The 21,560-nt window shown below is 43.2% G+C and overlaps 1 protein-coding gene across 21 annotated transcripts in view; it reads right to left on the bottom strand.

Moving 5' to 3' along the window:
• Positions 1-21,560, bottom strand: part of IQSEC1 (IQ motif and Sec7 domain ArfGEF 1) — a 341,869-nt gene that overhangs the window by 91,857 nt on the left and 228,452 nt on the right. The window contains exon 1 of one of the 21 annotated variants that reach the window (XM_040569097.1): positions 13,477-13,702. The exons of the other annotated variants lie outside the window; for them this stretch is intronic. The gene's annotated coding sequence lies outside the window, so the exon portion shown is untranslated. Of the gene's footprint in view, positions 1-13,476; positions 13,703-21,560 lie in introns of those variants that run through there. 21 annotated transcript variants of the gene reach the window in all.

Here is a 21,560-nt window from a genome sequence, read left to right as displayed (position 1 = left end):
TAAGCCAAGGTAGCAAGTTGTTAAAAACATGGCCATTTCATTCCCACACTGTGGAGATGAAAGTTCCTTCTCAACAGCAATGATAGTACCTTGGCAGCACAGGAGAGCTGCTCCACGTTTGCAGAGCTGGAAAAAATCGGGCTCCTTCATGGGGAAAGCAGCTGCGGAAGTTTATCTCCACCCAACAGATTCTGCAGTAATTTTAGGAGCAAAACTGGGAACAAAAACCTGACAGTCTTGTGCCTTGAAGCAATAACCTGAACAATTAGATTCATACGGAAGACATGGAGCTCTGGTGGCTGGGTGTCCAAAGCAAACACGAATACATACTAAATCCATGGTGGCCCCCTTGAACTCTAGCACGTGAGTGCTTACAAATCACTTCATTTAACCTGACTAAAGAGGCTGCCGCCTGTGATGCCGGGCTGTTAGAGCAGCTTCGAAAGGTGTTTTACAGGAGTCCTCCAAGGCAGGCAGGCAGGCAGCCCCCCGAGCTCGTTACGCACGAGGCCTACAAGCCGCTCGCTCAGCGCAGGCCCGAGGATTAGTCAGGGTCAGCTGGACGCTGCGCGTAACCCTCGCCAAGCAACAGCGTGCGGCAGAGGCATTCCTCAGATCTGCTGACAGCAACAATCCTGCTGCCAGAAGTCAACCAAATATGTAAGCCTTCAGAGTACAGCATTTCCGTAGACACTCAGAATGTCTATTCTCTATTACTCCTCGTAGCAATTACATCAGGCAACCTCACATTCACTTGTCAGGAAATGGCAGCGTGCTCCACGAAAAACATGTAAGGTGGCATTTTAGCACTACTGCAAATGACAGTTTAGGGTCAGCAGCTGGCCACAGCTGAAGTAAACTGTACAGAGGAGAATTTTTACAGTGCTAGCAATAAAAAGGGCTCTGCCACAAATGTTAGTACCAGTTTTCTCTGAAGTAAAGCTATGGTTAAGCTCTCAGTGGGTAAGGAGGGTGTTGTCTTGAATGCCTGTCCATATATGCATACTATGTATTGGAGGCCTACAAAAGATCTGATTGTTCCAATTTAAAGTCCCTGTCTTGCTTTTGCACTTCACTATGCTAAAAAATGAAAGCATGAAATATTTTATATTCATCACCACAATGGCTGGGAGAGGGGTCAGAAGCTCAGAGATGCAGCCAGGCCAGGCCTGCGCTGCTCTTACCCGTGAGGGAATTTTAACTGCAGACATTTTGCACAAGCTAATAAGGAATGTGGGCTGAGACTGCAAGAAAAAAATATGCTGAGAATTCTGTTCTAAATTCATTGAACTAAAAAATGAACATTAAATTGGGATTACATCACTGCTAGAATATACAGCTAACAGGTCATATCTCTCGGTGATGGCGACGTCAGCCACAAAACTCACCACTCCACCCAGCTTTGGGAAACAAAAATAAGCACTTGTTTGGAACATTTTAAGCAGAGTGAAAAATTACTTCCTCATACTCTGGTTAAATGTTCCTCTTTTTCTGATAAAAATTAAAATAAAAAGACCTTCAGTAATTAAGAAAACACACTGCAGGTCCTCTAAGTATATTACAATATTTGGAAACAGTTTCTGGAATCTTACTGAAAGGGATCTAGCCTGCTTTTGTAAAGTCTTGCTTCAGAAGAACTCCATATTACAGTACACTTATATGTTATTCTAACACAAATCCCTTCCTCTTAATTTAAAAGGTCCAGAAATGTGCAGTGCTCTGGCAGCCAAACAACATGGATATTTTTGCTTAAAGAAACCCTTCTTAATTCTTATAGAAAGAGTCTTGGCAAGCATCTGTAGCAAAGCATACATCAGGAGCTAAAATTTATATTACACTTAAGAGAAACTGCCTGATGGCTCCTCCACGCTGACACTGCAACTATGCCATTTGGGGGGGTGGAGGGTAAACTCTGCTTTAAAATTAATTGTTTAATGTAGGAGTCAGCTCAGTAAACGAAGTCAGATGATTTGCCCTTGTGTAAAACATCACATCAGGTCTCTGTCGACTGTTAGCAGTTCCACCTCCCTTGGGGAGGTCTTTGCTTCTCGCTGACCACGCTCTCTGAGATCGTCTCAGAGCCCATATGGTTTAGCAAGATAGTGGCTGTGCTTCACGAGAACATCACTAAAGTATTTCAATTTGAAAGACAAACATATTTGTGCAACTAAAGCATCTATTCAACAGAAAACACCCTTTGTGCTTTCTGGTCCATGAGGACTTCACACAGTTCTCTGGCCCCACAGCCATAAAAACGCACCCAGATGTAAAAGCTGCGCTGCTGCGGGCGTACTGCTTCCTGATGTGCTCTCTACAGCCCCACCAGCCATCTGGGGAGGGCAAACCTGCTCTCTGTTTCAGGATCAGAAAGGCCTGGTTCCTGAAGTCATTGGATAAAATCTCTCAGCTGGCCAGGCTTCATCTCACTCGGGGTATGGCAAGTGTATCTCAAGTTGGGTTTGTCAGAATTTGGCAGATGAAGGTCACATCCAGAGAAGGGACTAAGATACTGCACAGACATAATTTAATGTCACAGAAGTGCCTTCCAGAGCTGTTCCACCATTGCTCAGCTAATAGGGTGGCTATTTAAAGAAAGCAAGCTCTTTCTTTACAGCGATACAATCATATTGAACAGGACTGCTGTGTGACCAGCTTGGGTCACAAATTTTTCATTTCTTATTTAGGGAACAAAGACCACCAAGTTATTTCTGCACAACTGAATAAATCAATTAAAATATTAATTTCCAGTTCTATCTGGAAGTATTCTAGAGGATTAGAGTACCCATCAGAATCAAACCAAAGGTGCCACAATGCTCAGGAAGTGCTGAGTACTTTGGTATTAAATCTCTGGACTATTTTCATTTCAGTGCATGCCCACAAACCTTTATTTCTTTTAAGTCACCAATAAGAGGGAGTGTCTGCTCTGTGCTGTCAGGACAGAGGCACAAGGTAGTTTCTCTGCCCTTAGTAAAACAGGACTCTGACACGTACCAGCAGGCAAGGCGACCCGTCTCATTAGGTGTTCCATGTGCATGAAAAACAGGCAGACAGTTTTTCCTCTAGGAACTGGAGGAGTTAAAACGCACCAGATTTTAGCTGCAAAATATCATGTAGGCACACTCAGGATCTAGTTAAGTGTGGAAGGGGGTGTCTGCAGCCTTACCTCAGTACGGTCAGTGATAAGTAGACTGCTCACAAGATGCAGTCACAAAGATACATACCACAACATATTACACAGCATTTCTAAATTCTCCTTCCTGCAGAAATAGCCACTTTTGCATTTCTTGTTAGATTATAGCCGATGACTTTACAGCGTTAGATCAGCTCATTATTCAACCAAGTAACCTCTGTGCATTTCTGTTTTCAACTTTACTTACTCTTACAGATCAAACACAATTTATCCTCCTCTTCCTAACCACGAGCTTTTGCCAGTGTTTATGCCATAAGTATGCCCCAGAAGTAGATATTCTCTTTACCCAGGAAGCAGAAAGAATTATTTTTCAGACTCCACAGTTATCTTGCACGCTGGCTGACGCCACCCAGAGCATACAGTACTTTTTGCAGCAAGATTCAGTAAGTGATGACACTGGTAGTCTGCAGATTGTACTCGGATCAGCAGTTTGTATGAAATGAAGAACCAAGGTTGCAGGTTGGCTGGTGAACAACAATTATGAAAGAAAATCCTACTACATATCCATAGGCCACAAAAATATGATCACTTGTCCCCTTTGACAAATATCCTTGTTTTCTGTACTGGTTTGTTGTGTGAAGTTCATGCAGCAACCTCATTTTTCATCTCCTGCACCCCAAATTCAATGCTGGTTATATGAGAAACAAATGTGTGCTTGGCTATCATTCTAATCCAAGCAACAGACAGATCAGCAGAAACTTTTACCTACCTAGTGGGTGCTGTAGCTAACTCTTTATGTACCCAGGAGCCAGTGATGCTTATGCCCAGACATGGAAGGACACACATTCAGCTACCTGGCTGCAACTATCTTAACACAGCAGGAGGAATAAAGCCCAAACCAGCGCTAGTGAAACACTACTTGTCACTGTTCTCAACTTCTTGCTTTTCCCCTGCATTGCCATGTGTTGCTACTTGAGCCTATCCTTGACACCGAAAGAAGGCAGGCTGCATCTTCAGGGGAAAAATCAGGCACATTGGACCCAATTCTACAAGTCTGCAGTGAGAGAAGCCACAAAATGGTCTGAGTAACAGCTCAAGCCCGGGGGGAGGAAACATCGTTTGGCCCAGGAACAGATAGACTTAAGCTTCAGACCACCTCCCTGGGGGCTCCACATAGGCAGCTACATAGACAGCTACTCCTACGAGCAAGCTACATGCTAGGGTAGAGTTTTTCTCTGATGTGCCTCAATAACTGCATCATTGCTGCCTAAAGAAAGGTAACTACACACAATAGTTTTTGCTTGCATTTGCAGTTGTGATCACAATAAATTTTATTCAGGTGTTGTATAGAGAGAGCAAGCCACACAGCTCCCCAGGAAGCTGACATTCTGCTAGAGAACCAAGACCAACAAAGGACCTCCAGAGAGGCCACGAAAACAGCACACGTGCAGATGACTCCAAAATCATCACATCTACTACATCTGTAGGTTTCTGGAGGGTTTTAGAATTATTTGTTTATTTTGCATGCTAATTTTATTTTCATCCAATAAGCTATGTAATTACAGAAAAAAGGCTTACCCTTTTGATGTCCTAAAGCATGGAAAAAGAACAAGATTGTGCCTATAGCATTTGATGCATACACTTAAAAAAAAAAAAAGTAAGGAAAGAGTTAATATTTGATTTCCTACATCTGACCTATGTACTATTTTACATTTTCCAATTTGTTGTTCCAAGTAACCATGCCCTAGATATGAGCCTATGTTTAATATAAAACACTCAGTCACTAGACAGCCTTTGAATTTGAACGACAGTTTCCTCAATTCTATTTTAATTTCTATTGTGTAGAAAAGTGTTTAGAGTGTGGGCCTTACTAAGAGATGACAGAATATCATTTTACAGTAATTCCAATGCTTTAAAAGCTGCTAAGAAGCCTCCACTGAGATGACAGGGAATTGTGAAGCACTTTGAAATGTTGTTTCATCCATTCTAGACAAGTTTAAGATAAGAAAATTCATATAATAAGATCATATATTTACAACACAGGCTAACCTGTTAAAATACTTCTGTAATCACATTATCCAGAATTTGGTAAGACTTGCAGTATGGTCTTTCTGAGCTGAGATCTTTTTAGTTTGTTATGAGAACCAGAAAATCTGGGAGGACATTCTTGCAGGATGGGATCGTTCTTTTTATCTGCAGTCCGTCTATCAAGTTATCTGAAATTCTCTAGCAAGACAGAGCATTAGCTTCCTTTAAAAACACTGAGCTCAGGAAAGCGGAAACAGCTTGGCTCAGTATTTATGAGCCAAAATAAATAAAAATGTCAGAGGAAGTGAATATTTTAAAAGATTGGGTAAACATATCCTAAGAGGGTGGCTCACTTTTCCTAGATTGTTCAAATAACCACACTTTTTTTCCATAAGAAAACAACCGAAATGGCACTCAATGGCACAATTCTACTGTGATCACATGCAAGCCATAGAATACAGCCTCTGTTCAAGATCCTACTTGGTCAGATCACACTTGGCTATCAGCAGATGCCATTTCTTTTTATCAGTCTTTGATTCTCTTTTCTGATGACCATTTCCTTCCCACGGCACGAGTAGCATCCAGTGCCTTCTTTGTGTTCTCCAAAACAACTCTCAGCTGCAAGTGTGATTTAATCCTGTTTTGATCAGCCAATTTTCTATGGTTGAACCAACATATTAGTCAATCCAGGGAGTAAACACAACTGTATCTACTAAAGTCTGAGCAACAGATAAGGGAGACAGAACAGCAGTGTAATGATAAACCAAGGTACACAGTTCTCCAGCTTTCATTCAGTGAGTGCAACTCTTCAACATAGTTTGTCCTACTCTAATACCAAGGCTCAGTCCCAAAGGACCTTATGATACTCACTAAAGGATATCCTTCAAAAACATGTATATCAATACTGTGTTCATCTTGGTTTTGAATGCTGCTTCTCCCTTTATAGATAAACACTTCTCAAACAGTCATTTCTGAGCTGTCTTAGAAAAAAAACAAATAAAAGCCAATTTTCTGAATCTATCTCCACTGCCATATTTCACTGTACCCTCCAGTTTATACTCAGGAGCGATAACACAGGCTTTTTGCCCAAGCTTTGAAAACAGTTAATAGTGAGAGTCTTGAAAACGTGGATACAAGTTCACTAGGGAGCCTGGATAAAGAGACAAACTTGTTTGTTGGCAATCTGAATAAAAGCAAAGGCTACATAAACAGAAAACTCTACTCACTCAGTGATTTGGTTTGCAAACTGGATTTTTATAAGAACTACTGTTTGGCTCCCAGGATGCTGTTTGTCTTGGGAGAAGCATCTGGGAAATTTTTGCTAGGCAGACACTGACATTTGTTGCAGTGGGCAGAAGTTATTCAGGTCAGATATTCTGAGTGGAAGAACATGCAAAAGGATGATGTAACAGTACCCAGAAGATATAGCATTCAGATAAACAACTGGGGGTATAGCTGAGTGAAGAGAAGAAAGCTTGCAAAGCAAACATGAGGACTAACTGCATGCACAAGTGCTTCAAACTCTGATATTATTCCTGACCTCAAGCCCCAGTTATGCTATGCATCAGATGCAAGCTCAAAAACACTTCTGGTGTAGATATGCAAACATGCACACCAGGCATCTCGCTTTATTTCAGACTTCATAGATCTGACACTGCTGTAGCAAGCAGCTTGTACTAGATGCAGAAACCTCAGTAGCATTGTGAATTGCTCAGTATTAGCTCCTTTTGCATGCTAATACCCTGTGTTCTTTTACAGCTGACAGCTACTTCACTCACTTCTGTTGATTTCTGAGCATGAGTGAAGCAGAGGATGCACACAGATCTCTTCTGCAGGTTTCCTCATCTTTTCAAAAACACGAAGGGAGCAAAGGCTGAACTGGAAAGCTAGAATTGGGATTTTGGTTCAGTCCCTTGCAGGAACAAGGACAAAAATGAAATAAAAGCTCTAGACCTACCTCGCTTCTGCAAAGGCTAAGGCAGTAGGTGTTTGGTCTGGGTCCCCTTGTGGTGAGAAGTCTGGAGTAAATGTCTAGCTTGAATGTACCTGTCTGCTCTGGAAGCCGAGAGAACACATCAACTCCAGTCCGGACTTAGGACTGCTGAATACATAAGCAAGCATGTGTGAAGAAAAGAAGTCCTCTGCATTTCTGTTCCTTTTCTGGCCTGACTTCTACTTCAGAAATGTTTGGAATGTGAGTTTGTTGCTAATGAAGGTTGCTGGACTGACAGTTACACAGGGCATGGTCAGTGGCATGAAACGTTACCCTTGCGAGCTCCGTGCTCCGCAGCCTCACACTCAGCAGCAGCTGATCCTGCTTGAGAAGCTGGCTCCAGCCTCAGGGCCTGCAGTACACATCTGCTCTGGGGTCCACTTGCTGCTGCACAAAGCCTACCATACCCTCCCTCGAAAGGAAAGTTGTTCCTCAGGAGGCGTTTCTGTCTCGGTCCCTTTGCTGAGCTTGCCAGCCAGGCTGCCAGTGGTGCAAAGGTTGCGCTGGGAACGGGATCAAGATAAGCAGTCGTGCTGCTCGGATGGAGTGAACTTGCAGACTGAGCTGCGGTTCTCTGTTTTGCTGAGTGAAGAGAATAAGAATTTCTGAAGCGTGGTGTAGCGTGAAGAGATTAACAGAGCAGCCAAGCAAGTAATGCTGGTAAGCTATAAAGTTCAGGGCAAGCACAGGGTGGGATGAAGTGACAAAACAAATGGCATTGCAGAGGAGTCGCATGACAACAGGACTGAAAGTGACACACAAACAGGGAGGGAAGGAAGGAGGAGAGGATAGCCAAGTGAAATGTAACCAGGCAATTATTTTCTTTGGCTTATTTCTTTTCCATCCAGCCTTTTATGCTTCTATTAGCAGGCTAATGTTTCTCTCACTCCAGTCCCCAAGCAAAGCTTTTGAAATTCATGTGTGCCAGTGATTCAACAGCATAAAGGCATAGATAAGCTGTTCTATGGAATACAAATACCTTCTGCTCAGACACTTAGAGCAAGCAGGGTGTCGCTCTGCCCTCCCCGTTTCCTGTCACATCAGTTTTGCTGGTGATAACACATTGAAGTTTCATTTTTCCATTAGTCTATTCATCATGTTAATCAAGAGACACAAAACATCACAGTTATACTAACATGTCCTACGGACAGTATCCAACCAGTAAACTCTTATTAGCAGGAAATATTTTCCTGTTGCCCTTCACTGGAAAGAAACACATCTGAGGCCAGCCTGCTCTGGCAGCAGCTATCAAAGAAGGAAAAAGAGAGCAGTGTTTAAAAGGCAATGCTTTTTTTTTTCTTCCTTTTTTTTTTTTTTTCCTCCCATTTGGAACCAAAGCCAAGCATATCTCTGGACGGAGCTCTGTGGAAGGGGCACACAGCTGAACCAACACCCTTCACTGCCCACTCCGTGTAACATATCAAATGCACGGCGGCACATGAGGCCATTTCTTGAGCTACATTCCTCAGGCCCTGTGTTTGTTCTCTGCTGGTTGCTGCCTTGCAGGTCGTCTCAACGCGTTCTGCTCTCTGCTTAAATCTTAGGAAGATTCTGTTGGAGTGCACATCAGTGTGAAGCTATCTGCCTCAAGCCCAAATAGGTCATCATCATCAACCCCTTGCCTCCCAAGAAGTTGGTTTTTCTCCCCCTTCTCCTCCAGTATAATTGCATTAATTACATATATTGGTGCTGCTTAGCTGTTGTGTAACCGAGGCTTTCTGTGCCTGCAAAGTGGACTTCAGCACTGCACAACTGCTTGGGAATATTGGAAAGACTGGGAAATATATTATCATGAGTTTCCTTTTTCTGTTTGTCTGTAAATATGAGTTGTTTCCACTATCTTGATTGCTGTGATCATTACTGAAAGCTCAAAGACAGTCCAGCTTTTTTTTCCTCAGCATTTTAATAACACACAGAAGAAAGACATGGGGTGCAGCGAGCTCTATTGTGAACCATAACATATGATTACACCTATTTAAATAGAACTGTCTATTCAGCACTGCCTGCAAGACATGGAGAGATGGACATCTGATTTCACTTGAAAGGTCTCAAAACGTCTGCCAAAGACCGTATTCTGCAGATGCCACGTACACAACATGTACATATGCACAAAATCACACTTTTTTTTTTTAGTATTTCTCTCTCATTGTTCAAGTATGTGAAACACACTGGCTAATGCTGCTAGGCAGCTGTGTGAGCACAGCACTGGGAACCACGGGTTTCAGACTCTGGCGCTGCCTCTAATGTCAACTTGCCTCCGCAGCTGAACAAACCCTGCTCTCCCGCCCTCTCCCTCAGTCTTTCCATCTGGAAAAATGAAGACATTTGCATCTGTCCTGTGGGTGCCTGTGCTATGCATATAAATCAGTAAATGTTTATAGAAATGATTTGAAAATGTAAAGTTATGCATTTCTGATTTAAGGTGTTTATTTATGTTTTTCTGTGGATCAACACAAAACAGCAGAACCCCTAACTCAACTTCTTAAAGATCTGACCCAGAGTTCATGAAACTGGGTTTCCTTCAGGTTACAGTGCAGGCACCTCCTGCCTGCTATAAAACACAAAGGGGCTCTCACCGCAACTTCAGATGAACACCTAGCAGAGGAGGAAAATGACACCAGAAGGCAGCGGGCTCAGCTCTCCTCCCTGTTTCTCAAAACCACGTCTCAGTTGGAAGCCTCAGGGTGCCACTACAGCTGTCAGCACCCACATCAGCGCCTCTGCTACACAGCGCTGCCGCACGCTGGGCACCCACAGACCTTTGGACAGCATCAGCCTGGTGCAGGACCCACTGTTCACAGGGAAAACTTCACTGAGCCTTCTAACAGAGGCTAAAACCTTTCCCAAACTGCTTGTTCTTTGCATAAGTTAGGCCTGGGATATTTTTTATTTTTATTTTTTAGAGACCAAAAAGAACGAAGAGTGTAGACCAAACTGAATTCAGCAGGATTTTTCGCTTTGGCCAATCTGGCTGTTGAGGAAGTAGCCAATTATGGTGTTTCTCACAAGGGGCATAGATGCATTGTTTTGATGAAAAGCAACTATCTGTTAAAAAACAAAACAATACAAAACAAAAAAACCACTATTTTTTCCCCTTCCATCTTCCTTCTCATCCTTCAAGAGAGAATTTTCCAATAGGTGCAGCACAGCGGCCAGATAGCCCTCTGCACTTGGGCAAATCTGAATTTTCTCCTTCTGAAGGAGACCCCTCTAACAAATGCAGTGGCTTCTGCCTGGGGGATGTCCCAAAACAGGACCGAGCTTGCCTGCAATTATTTGTTTCCTTAAAACAAAAATCCTGAAAAATGTAATTTCCTTTGGAGGCTGTTGGCTACTCTGAAGACTAAGCACTGGGGAAGCATTAGGTCAAACTATGGGGAGAGCAGCAGCACAGTTGTGTAATTTGCCTGTTTAAATTTGCAGCTCCCTCCAAGCACAATTAATCCCCCTTCTCCACCTCCACTAAGGGTGCATTTCTCATTGTGGCAGTGTTGCTATTTACAGGTAAGAGTCTTAAGACATTACAGCTGCCCACGCAAGCCCCAGCGGTACACGGCAGAAACAGCCTTGCCCTTGCTTCATCGCAACCGCCTGGCTCGCGGCACTGCCCCAGCGTGAGCCTCGCCTTTGTTCCTGAGCAGCACAAGAGCAGAGCAGGAGCAGTTCCGAAGAGCCCGACACACCGCTCGGCGCTGGTGCAGACTAGCGACGTCCTGCCTGTGCATTAAAGCAAACCCAATATTATTTACATCTGAAAAACCTAAGTTTGTTGGCAGCGTAATGAAAAAATGCTCCAGCTTCCTGCAGTTGCTGATGCAGTGTTTGCCCTTCACTGCTTCAAACTGGCACCGGTGTGTATGTAAATTGAGGGTTTATTGCTGCGCTGCTGTTCAGCATGGGGGCCATTCGCTTTTTACTAGAGTTCCTCTGGCATAAAGAGCATGACTTGACTAGCAATAATATGTGACAGGCCTTGGCTCTACCCACTCCAAACCCAACGACTTCGTTAAGCAGGATGTAAGTCCCCCAGGCTCCCGCCTCAATTTCTGTACCGTGTAAGAAACTTTTACATCCGATGCGAACAATCCTTCCTGTTCAGACTACAGTAAAGCCAAAACCACACATGCGAAAGGCTCCAGGTCTTCAAACATGTAATCATATATATAAGCACAAATCATATATATAAGCACAAATTCTTTAACTCTAATGAAGCTATGCATTTATAGATTCAAGGCCTATACTTTTTCTCTTAAGATGCAAAATAATACCCCTTATTCTCATTTAATTTAGAAAAAAACATTTACGTCAGAAGAATTAGGAAAAAATCGAGAAATGCTTCTAAGTGGTACCATGTTTAAAACTAAAGGATAACTTGGTGAAAGAAAAAGTCATTCTTAGTAATATTTAAAGGTACTTTTGTCTTCATCAAGCACTTCTAAAAGAGCAGGATTCAGGAGTTTCTCACCCGAAGCCTGCCCACGGGTGCTGCACGCTGACTTCCCCTGGGACCAGCGGTGCCTTGTTCAGGCGCCCAGCATGTACACGGGCGGACACTTTCCAAAACCCTGACCTGAGCAGTGAAAAGAGAAGTGCCACACATGGCCTGCTGGGCTGTGCAGAACCATACACATGGAAAGCACCGGGAGGAACAGGACAGTTGGTGTTTACAGAGACCAAGCCGAATCACTCTGCCTGTGACCTTCTCAAAGCAGCAAACGCTCTCACCCCCAAATACCCTTTAATCCGCTGATGCAACGCCACTGACACCTCTCCGTCTGCTTAACCACGTTCCATATTTAGAAGTCAGCCTCGTTCAACCCCCCCACCTGACAGCCAGCGGGCTTTCACAGCCTACAGAACTTGCACCCAAACTCACAGGTGCCGTGCCATCCCTAGCAGATACGTTTGTAGCAATGAGCATATGATAAGTCAAGGCATTTTTCACTGTATTTATGTAGAATGTCATAAAACAGCCATCTGGCTATGAATTTTACCTTTAACTAGCCACGCTAGGCTTATGATTTAAGGGATTTTTTCATTCTTTACTTCTAACTGTATGTAGGCATTACAAGATCCATTAGAAGACCACCTCCAGATCCCACTACTGTGTAAGGGCTACAAGCACTGACATCTCGACAAGCAGCACGTACGAGAGGTTTTGTTTTCAAATGGGAATCTCGCAGCTTCCTGTCCGGGGTGCTGGCTGTGGTGGCAGGTCAGATTTCTGCTTCGCTGCTTCTGACCATTCATCAACTTTGGCAGAACACAGTCAAACCAAATTCAAAGCAATTTAACGTATCGGTTACTTGGAAAAAATAGGAACGATTAATATCCCTTTAAACTAAAAAGACACTAGATTAGTATCTTTTAAATCCAACGACACTGATAGGAATTAACAAATATGTTTTACAAAAATGTTAAGCACATGAAATGTGTCATATGCTAAGAGGTATAAAAAATAAATGACCTCCCCCCCCCAGCTCCCAACTATTTCATCCCCACGCTCCAGCTCTCCATTATACAACCCCAGAACAACTATACACACAGGCCAGCCTCAGAGACGTGGTATGAGACCTATCTCAAGAATCTATCTGCATTTCTGCCCTATGGGTCCATGCTTTCCTGTGTACAAGACAGACATGGGATTGGCTTTTTAAAAACTCAAAACATCCTCAGGGTTTACATTAAAACCCCTCCTTTAACAGCTGCACAGACTGCATGCGATTCTACAGAAAGATTTCACTCCCCGAGATATTCTGCTGCCTCTGCTGTAGGACCGCTTATTGTTCTGATGATTTATTTTAAAGCAGATGCTCAGAGGAGAATAAATACATTGAGCAACAAAATCCACAGAAATTCACCAGAAGGGATCCGGGGTGGGCGCAGACTTGATTGACTAAATGCAAATAAGAAAGCTGAACCTACAGTCTGGAATCAACGCTCGCAATCTGCATAACACAGTGCATCAGCTACAGTGATTAACATGCTTATTTTTTGCTGAGAACTTGATATGCATTTAAAAGAACGAAACACGACATTCTGCTAATTCTAGCAAGATAAATGGATAGCTTAGCCTTTAAAAGACTGCATTTCTATAACGTTAAGAGAAACAAAACCTTTGTACATCACTACTTCAGGCATAAGAGAAAGCTATGCAATTAGAAAACGTCATCTGCTGCACTTAGAAAGCCTTACCCCCTGCCCGATACATGCACAAAGAGAATTTATTAATATTTTCCTCCGCTGTTAGCCCGATACATTAAATCATCATCTCTGTAGCAAAGCTACTGCTGCAGCAACTTCCTGCACTGCATCATTCACCTACCTCTGACTTCATTGTTCCACAGGCCATGAATAAATAAAATCAAACATCCAGGTGGAGCTGTCACAGTCTCCCTTTGCAGTGGATGTGCTGGAATAATACAAAAAGCGCAAGCTGGTCCTACAGGAGGATAAAGCTGGGTCAGTGCCTCGTTCTGGAGCCGGGAAGTGCAGGGCTCTTGCTGCCGGATCCGCTGTACTGCTCAGCACATTTACCTCGCGGCGCCGCGATGGGCCGGACCTCCCAGCTTCTGCTCAGCAGCGTTCATAGCCCAACGGACCCCGAGATATGCCACATCGCCACGGCAATGCTGGCCAGTAAAGCAACCTCCCAGCAAGGTCAGTGCCCTTTTCAGCCTTTCAAGATCTATCAGACAGCTTAAGCAGCAGATGCTAAACTGTAGAAATGTGATGATGCTATGTGCTCTCCCCCAGGACTAAATTACCTTCTAAATTTGGTACTAATTCTCAGGTAATATTAAATTCCTCAGCCACTCAGTCCCAAACAGGGTACACTACTGACTCCCTCAGTACTTCTTGAACTCTGCCCATTGCCTCTGCCAGACTCTGGTGTGTCACTGGACATGCTGAATGCACGCAGCTCTGCCTACCTCTGTCAACAGAATGCAGTGCTCAGCACCTTGCACTGAAAAACCCAGTGCACAGCCTTCTCCAGACTTCCAAGAAAACAAGGTTTCACATCTCTTTGCAGCAAAAGTATCTCCTTTTAACACTGAAATGCACATTCAGTGCTTGCTGTTACTGTGGCGTTTTAATGCATCTTGAAATAAAACCCAAAGCACTGGCTAGATTGCTGATATTTCTTTGTGCATGGCAGCTCAAACCAGTTTAGGGCTTAACATCATAAATTCCATTAAAAAGCAACAGTGTTTACATGATATCCGCCTAACTCATGAAACTAGAGCTAAGCTTTCACTTAGCTCACTAGCTGCCACGGTTTATACAGCAGCAAATCACAAGACAACTAACAAAAAATTATAGAACAAGATCTGTTCAACTAAATGCCAAATCTTTTCCACTATTTTTACACAGGGCCTTGGATATACCTTGAAAAGGTAAATTTTGAAAAAAAAATTTCCTAACTACGTTTCTGGAGTTTTGCATACATCTGTAGTGAGTGGTGGATTAGGAACTTCAGATAAGGAAGCATCCTTATCCCTGTTTGGGATGGGATTGCAGCGAGCTCAGCCAGCCAGAACTTGGGGCCCAAGGGTTTTTCCTTGGATTTAGGAAAAGGATTGGAAGAATTATCATGTACTGCTTCAATTCCCTTCCTGTTTACCAGACTCGTCTGATCATGAAATTACTAGATTTCAGTCAGGTCTGTTAGTTGTCTTGGATAGCATTAGTAGTGGTTGCTCCCAAAAGGAGTCTGTCAGCTGAGCAGGATGGGAAGCTCTTTCAATAGAGGAGAAGTATGACAAAAGTGACGTGTAATTGAGGGCAGTCAGGGCTTTTCCCTTCTGACAATCTATACCTTGTGAGCTACTCTGCGGTATCTGGACACCAGGCCGCCACACCTCACCCCCTCTATCAATCAGTGCACCCTGGCCTCCCTCGTGCACCCTCTCCCCCCATTCCTTCCTCACTGAGGGGACAACTTCCCAGGCTGCTGCACAGGGACCCGCTGCTCCCCGCACGCTCTCTTCCACCTTTCCAACCTTTTGGTTCACCTCTGCGGAGACACATGAGGCAGATGCTTTTTATGAGACAGAAATAGAGCATTCAAAGGGCAGGAGTGCTGACACGCAATTTTGGGCGAATTCCTTACACAGCCAAGTGAGCTTGCTGTAGAGCGAAGGCTGTGAGCAGCCAGCATGTTTCCAAAATGTAAACGTGGCCACACAAAATCATTAAAAAGATAATTCACCCAGCACAGGAAATTCAAAAGGAGTACAAGGGTACACGGGCATGGCTGTGTGTTTGTCTCCCATCTCGCTTTCTTCAGGACTCCCACTCATTCCTTCAGCACCAGGCCAGCATCTCCAGAGCAGCCAGGAGCTCCCCGCTGCCTCAGAGGGCAGCGTGGCCAGAGGGACACCTCTCAGCACAGAAATCACCTGTGACGGTTCACCTGCTCTATGGTTCCTTCATCAACTCTGCCATATAACGTGCCATCAAATAAGAGAGCTCTCTCCCAGAGTTCAAGGTCAAAATACAGATAAACCCAAATCTCACACGGAGCTTCACCATGAACGAAAGGCCTGGCAGGCTAGGGCGACCTCCTGCACCCAGGCCTCGTATCGCTGCCTCTGGAATTTCTTTCCAGCAAAGAGGTGAAAAAATGACAGAAAAAGCAATGTCTAAATTCAAAGTCTGAGTGTGCTGCCTCTCCAAAATACACATGAGAAGTCCGTAACAGCTTGCTTCAGTTTTCCCTGTGGAAAAATGGGAGATAATTTCCTCTCCCTTCTGTTACACGCTTCTGAAATTGTCAAGGCAAAGATGCTGAATAAGTACAGAATACTATTGAAGTTCATACTGCTAGGAACAGTTTATATTGCCCTCTCACTGATAAAATCATGAAGACTGCCAGCCTGCATGCTTCAAGACCAGCTGGAGCTGGGAAGAAATCTCCTCATATGAGGCAGTCTGATTAGCTGGCTGGGGGACGGCATTCATCCTTTTACTATATTAGACCTCATGAAATGCTAGTCTGATAAATTTTACATTTTTGGAAATAGCTCAGTGTCTTTGTGTTATTTTTCCCGTGCTGCTGAACTTATTTTGCAAGATGGAGGAGCCATCATTTCGTAAATGTTGATTTAATTTTCCTGCTCTTTTTCTACTTGAAACCTCCTAATAGCTCAAGTGGCCTCAGCCTGGCTTAAACCAAATGAGCTGTGATGTCATGACGAGGATTTTGACCTTCAGAGATAGAAAACACCATTCCGTGGAACTCAAGCATGTGGGATGAGGCACAGATGCATGAGAAAAGCAGTCAGGGCATGAAGTAGCCAAACCAGACTCAGTGATCCCGAGAAAAGGACTGTTAGCAGGAACACTGATAAAAGTTGATGAATGGCATTTAAGTGGCTGCCTTGCTTTTACATAGCACTGTTTGCTGCCCTTATATGAGCTAAAAGTCTAGCACCTTCTTGGGTAAGTCTCCCTGAAAGTCAAAGCAGAAAAAGCTCAAGAACATAATTCTGGTCCTACTTTTACCTACCTCTGTAAGGTCAGGAAAATATCCATTTGCATTCATCAGAATGATCCCAGTCCTAAACCAGACCCTAGACATGATAAAGTGACAGGTAGTTTTGCCTTGAATGGATGCAGATTGCACTTTACAGCTAAAATATCCATTCGTCTTGAAAGCATTACGCTTCCTTTTTCCACTTGGACGTGCACAGTTCAGGTGTACAGTCCCCATTCTGTGTGCCTGCCACCCCCAGCTTATGAAGGTGCCAAACGGACACTGCTGGTTCTGCTCAGCCACCGCACAAATAACATATACAAGGCCTCTCCTGACACTGCCTCAGGCATGCACATGCATATACAAACCACGCCGTGTGTTATATTTTAATACACACCAAAGCAACACTTCCAGATTCTTCCCCAGTGAGAACATCCTACAAAAGCCATGCCTTGTCTACGTGCAGCCTTGCCATCGCGTGAGCACACACACGTGCTGCACTGTGCCCTTCGCTGCAATGCACCACTGCGGCAAAAGGAGACCAGCCAATTTAACACCCAGTAAGCACACTGGTTTTCTTGGGACAAGTCTTGAGCATTGGGTCATAGCCAAACATGTCATGGTTTTCTGGTACAGCTTCATTCCAGAGCCACAAGGTGCCAGCTCAGCAGATGTAATTTATTGGTACAAGTCTTAGCACCAGAGTGCCTGGCCTGAAATTTACCACGGGTGGGATGGATTTAGTAGTTCTGGGGTGAAGTACAAAGCCTTCTGGTCCTAGCTGGCGACACGAATTTTTCTGTAGCTCACAGATACAATTGCAAGAGATCTTGGCACCTTTGTTCACAGAAGACCAAGCTGCTGATTCATTACAGCAGCCAAACGAAAGCAGCAATGGCGGTGGAACTGAAGCAAAAGGCAAGTGGCAAGAACTTGGCTAAAAATGGAGAATTGCTGCGTGCCCTTTTCCTGCGTGGAAAACAAAGCACAAACAAGTAGCATGCCTTCAAGTGCTGAACACCCTTACCAGTTTGACAGCAGAGTAATCCTGATTTCCACTGGAGTTTGTACCCTGATTTCCTTACAAACATTAGTAACTACATTTTGAAAGACACTTTGTTACCTGCAGTGTATGGTAGGGATGATGCTGAGCATTTCTCATGTATGAAAATGATCATTACCCCCCATCGTTTGGAGCAATATTCACCTTCCAGAGAAAGAAATCAATTTGTCCATTTATGGATAAAGTCATTTGCTTCTTTTAGTTGGAGGCTTTCACAGTCACTTGTAACATTATCATTGCTGGCTTTAGAGAGAGTCTTTTTGTCATTTTGCTGTAGTTTATTTGATATATGTTCATTTCTTTAATGTTGCAGCCTCAACCACATTCTCCTTATTTCCCAGTTGGAAGCTTAATTGCTGGCAGGGTATACATTTAGGGGAGGATACGAGACAATGAAGACATGCCTGACTGCAGTCAGTGTGCTCTGTGATCAGAATGATCATACACAAAACAAAACTGCCTGAAATTAATAGAAAAATGGTCACAACTGTAGACAAAATATAATTTGAAAGATGAAACAGACTTAGGTGTAGACATTTAAATAAATGCATCGAGTAGTTATCTGATCAGATTTTCAGTGGAGCATAATTTAAGTTGGGATCTAACGGTTAGGTGCTTCTGTCTGACTTATTGCAAGTAGACCGTGTTTTTAAATACCTAAGACTTTTGCTAGAACAACAGGATTTAACCTCTTTATTATTTAGTGGATTTTGAATAATTTGTCCATTTTCTTCACTCCCTTAAAGAGCTTCAGACCTAAATGCCAAAACATTTTGGTAACACCTAATAGGCACCCAGGAAAATGACTATAAATCAGCTGTATGATCAGATAACATGAAGCTTATTCACTTATTTTAAGTTCCCATCCAAAAAATAGGGACAGGAATAAATAAATAGCATCAAATACAGGGAAATGCAGACAATAACTCCTATGTAGCTGAGCATTCCATAAACAACAACAAAAATCCCTCATTTGAGAGACATTCTGTAGCCTCTTAAGCAACTAACTGTGCCAGCACAGCTTTGAATGAGTAACAGAAATGCACAGATACAGACGTGGGAAGATATTAAGGTACTTGTTAGTTCACTACTCGTTAGATTAGCCACCAATACAACTGCTTGGTTACATCTTCATAATTAAGCCAGCTGCTTGCATGCAAGGATTTACCTTCTTGTGTTAACTATAGCACAAGTTTTGACATCAAATACACAGTTTTCACAGGTTAAAGATGGCAAAACGTATGAAGTAACTCAGCCTATCCAGGTCCCATCTCTTCAGGACTACTCCCTTAGTGTGTTTCTTCTAATTTTAAGTTACTCACTTTACCATTGCAAAGTGAGATAGTTCTGCAGTTTAAAAGACTCTACTGACACAAAGCGTCCCTGGTGTTTAGCTGAGGACCAATCCTGTCTAAATGGCTCCCTGAGAAAGCACCGTTAACCAGCCTGATTCTGTAACACACGGAGCATTCTCGCCCAACTCCTGCCAAGCAGGTGAACGTGCTGCAGGCACACACCCAGGGCCTGCTTGGTCACAGCAAAACTGCTCTGCCCCTCTGTGCTGTGCCGAGTCAGGGCTAGCACGGTCCTGGTTAACAGTCACCTGCAAACAAATCAGTCTCTGGTTTCTTGTGTGTCCTCCTCCTAATCAAGGTTTGCACATCTTCCCCCACCTTGTGTCCAGTTAATTTTCTCCTTCGTTCTTTCTCATTACCAGTACACCGTGTCTCCTGCCCCACCTACCCCTGCTCCAGTATTGCCCCGAGGAAGGGGGGTCCCACGAACCCTCCCCCTCTGGGACCACCCTATGTTTTGCAGTCCTGATTCAAAGCTTAGCTGTTGGAGATCCGAGCTCCCCATCTTTCACTTTATCATGCTACAAAGCTCATTTACACCAAAACCCCAGGGGAATTTTCTCTGTTGCTTCTCACTGTCACCTTTTCCATTCTTGCTACTTCTGCCTGCTCACATGGCACCTCCCTGTCGTGTTCCATTTCTTCCCAGCTTCTCGGCTCTTCTCCCCAGGGCGTTCTGGACAGTCTCACCACCATTTCCAACAGGTACCGCACCTCGAGCACCTCCCAAGAATTCCAGTCACTGCTGCTACTGCTGGCTTCCCTTGATTTCTCCTTTAACTAACCATCTTCATAACTGTGTCTGGAACAGAATTATTGTTGTTATAAGTTATTGACTAACTGAGGTAGGGGCTCCATTTCGGCTACATTATGAGCTGCTTCCAAAACACGATGTTGTTTGGCTATCCACCTTACGTCTTTCTTACAGCAATATACCAATATGACAGTGAAAAATTCACTGATGACAACGAAATTAATTTGATCCTTTTCACCTGTCTCCACTTATTTAATCCTTTTTCATCTACATCTACAGCAACAAAAGAGAAAAACTGAGATTTAATTTTCAAGACATCTACATAGAAAACGACAGCTTGTTAAGGTTTCCCAGCAGAGGTTGTTCACTTTTATCTCCTAAGAACTGGTCTAAAAACCTAGTTACAGAAAATCATCTGTAGAACCTGTATCCCACGAATATACAGTCATGGTTGATATAAAATGGTAATAGTTAACAGTGACTAAATGAGGTAAGCTAAAGAATGAGGTTGATCATAAAATTCATTATTCAAGGCCCAGTTCACAAAAAGCAGCTCATTTCTTTCACACTGGGAACATCACTTTGACTTGAAAGAAGTTTTTCAATGTGAATTATTCACATTTGCTATTTTTTGGGTATCTCCCAAATATTTTCAGTCTTTTTTTTGTTGTTGTTTGTTTAGAAAAAGGTCCCTTGAACAAAAATCAAGAAAAAATATTGTCCTAGAATTAAACAGAAATTCTTGTATTTTCTTACAAACAGCATTATCTCTGTTAACCACTGGAGCACTCATGTATCCTGAGCTTGGCTGATTTCAGCAGGGTGTCCAGCAGCCAGGAAACCTCCGATAGATTGCAATGAAATTAATTATATATCATTATGGTTTGGAAAACAATAGCCTAGTCGCCGAGGATGAATTAAATGTTGTGTGATAATGCCTGTACCTTGCATATTATTTATGTCTTTTTTTTTGAAAGCAGGAGGCAGTTTTAAGGTAACATTTTTATTCCACCAAGTGACTGATAGAGAAGTGCAACCCTTACAGCTACTCAGTGTGAAACCATTGGAGAGAGCTTTTGCTTTGCCACGAAATTATTTGGATTGTCTAACTTGACCAGGGTCTTGTGCAGTTCAAGAAAGCCACATTAACTAAAAGATAAATATTTTGTAGTAAATACTTGAAAATATTTTCTTCTTCTAGATAAGGTATGCAATGCAGCAAGCTTGAGATCTTGACATGTCACCTGCTGGCACATTTGAACTGTTGCACAATGATATGGATCAGGCAAGTGATCTGGCTGAAGAAAAACTCCTCTCTTCCCCTACCACCTTTTTGCTTTCTGTTTTTGCTTTCAGCTGGATCAGTTCCCTTATCTGGTTCATGGCTCTGCCTCATACACTAGCACCACAGCTTGTGCAGCACAGCACAAGGACCAGAGACTGCCTGTTTTAGGAGGCAGAGCCTATTTAAATGTGCGTCACACTATGACATCTCTTGCCAAAGAGCAATTATAAGCCAGCCACAGGGCTAGAAATAGAACTCGTCTCTTGACTTTCAATCCTTGGTATAATAATTAATTTTTATTCACTTTAAATAACCCTTTCTCTCCTCCTATTTGGTAAAGAAGAAATGGTCTCTTTCCATCTTCACAAAAAGAAAGATCTGGGAAAAGAGCTATAGAAATCCATAACGAGTATCAATACTTGAGCAGTATTTAAAATTCTACTTCCTATCTCCCAAATCTGCATTCAGGCCACT

This window comes from Cygnus olor, chromosome 10 (assembly GCF_009769625.2).
Source record: "Cygnus olor isolate bCygOlo1 chromosome 10, bCygOlo1.pri.v2, whole genome shotgun sequence".
In the NCBI taxonomy this organism is placed as follows: Eukaryota; Metazoa; Chordata; class Aves; order Anseriformes; family Anatidae; genus Cygnus; species Cygnus olor.
Note: the sequence above shows the minus strand (reverse complement) of the source record. Positions and strands in the feature narration are given on the sequence as shown.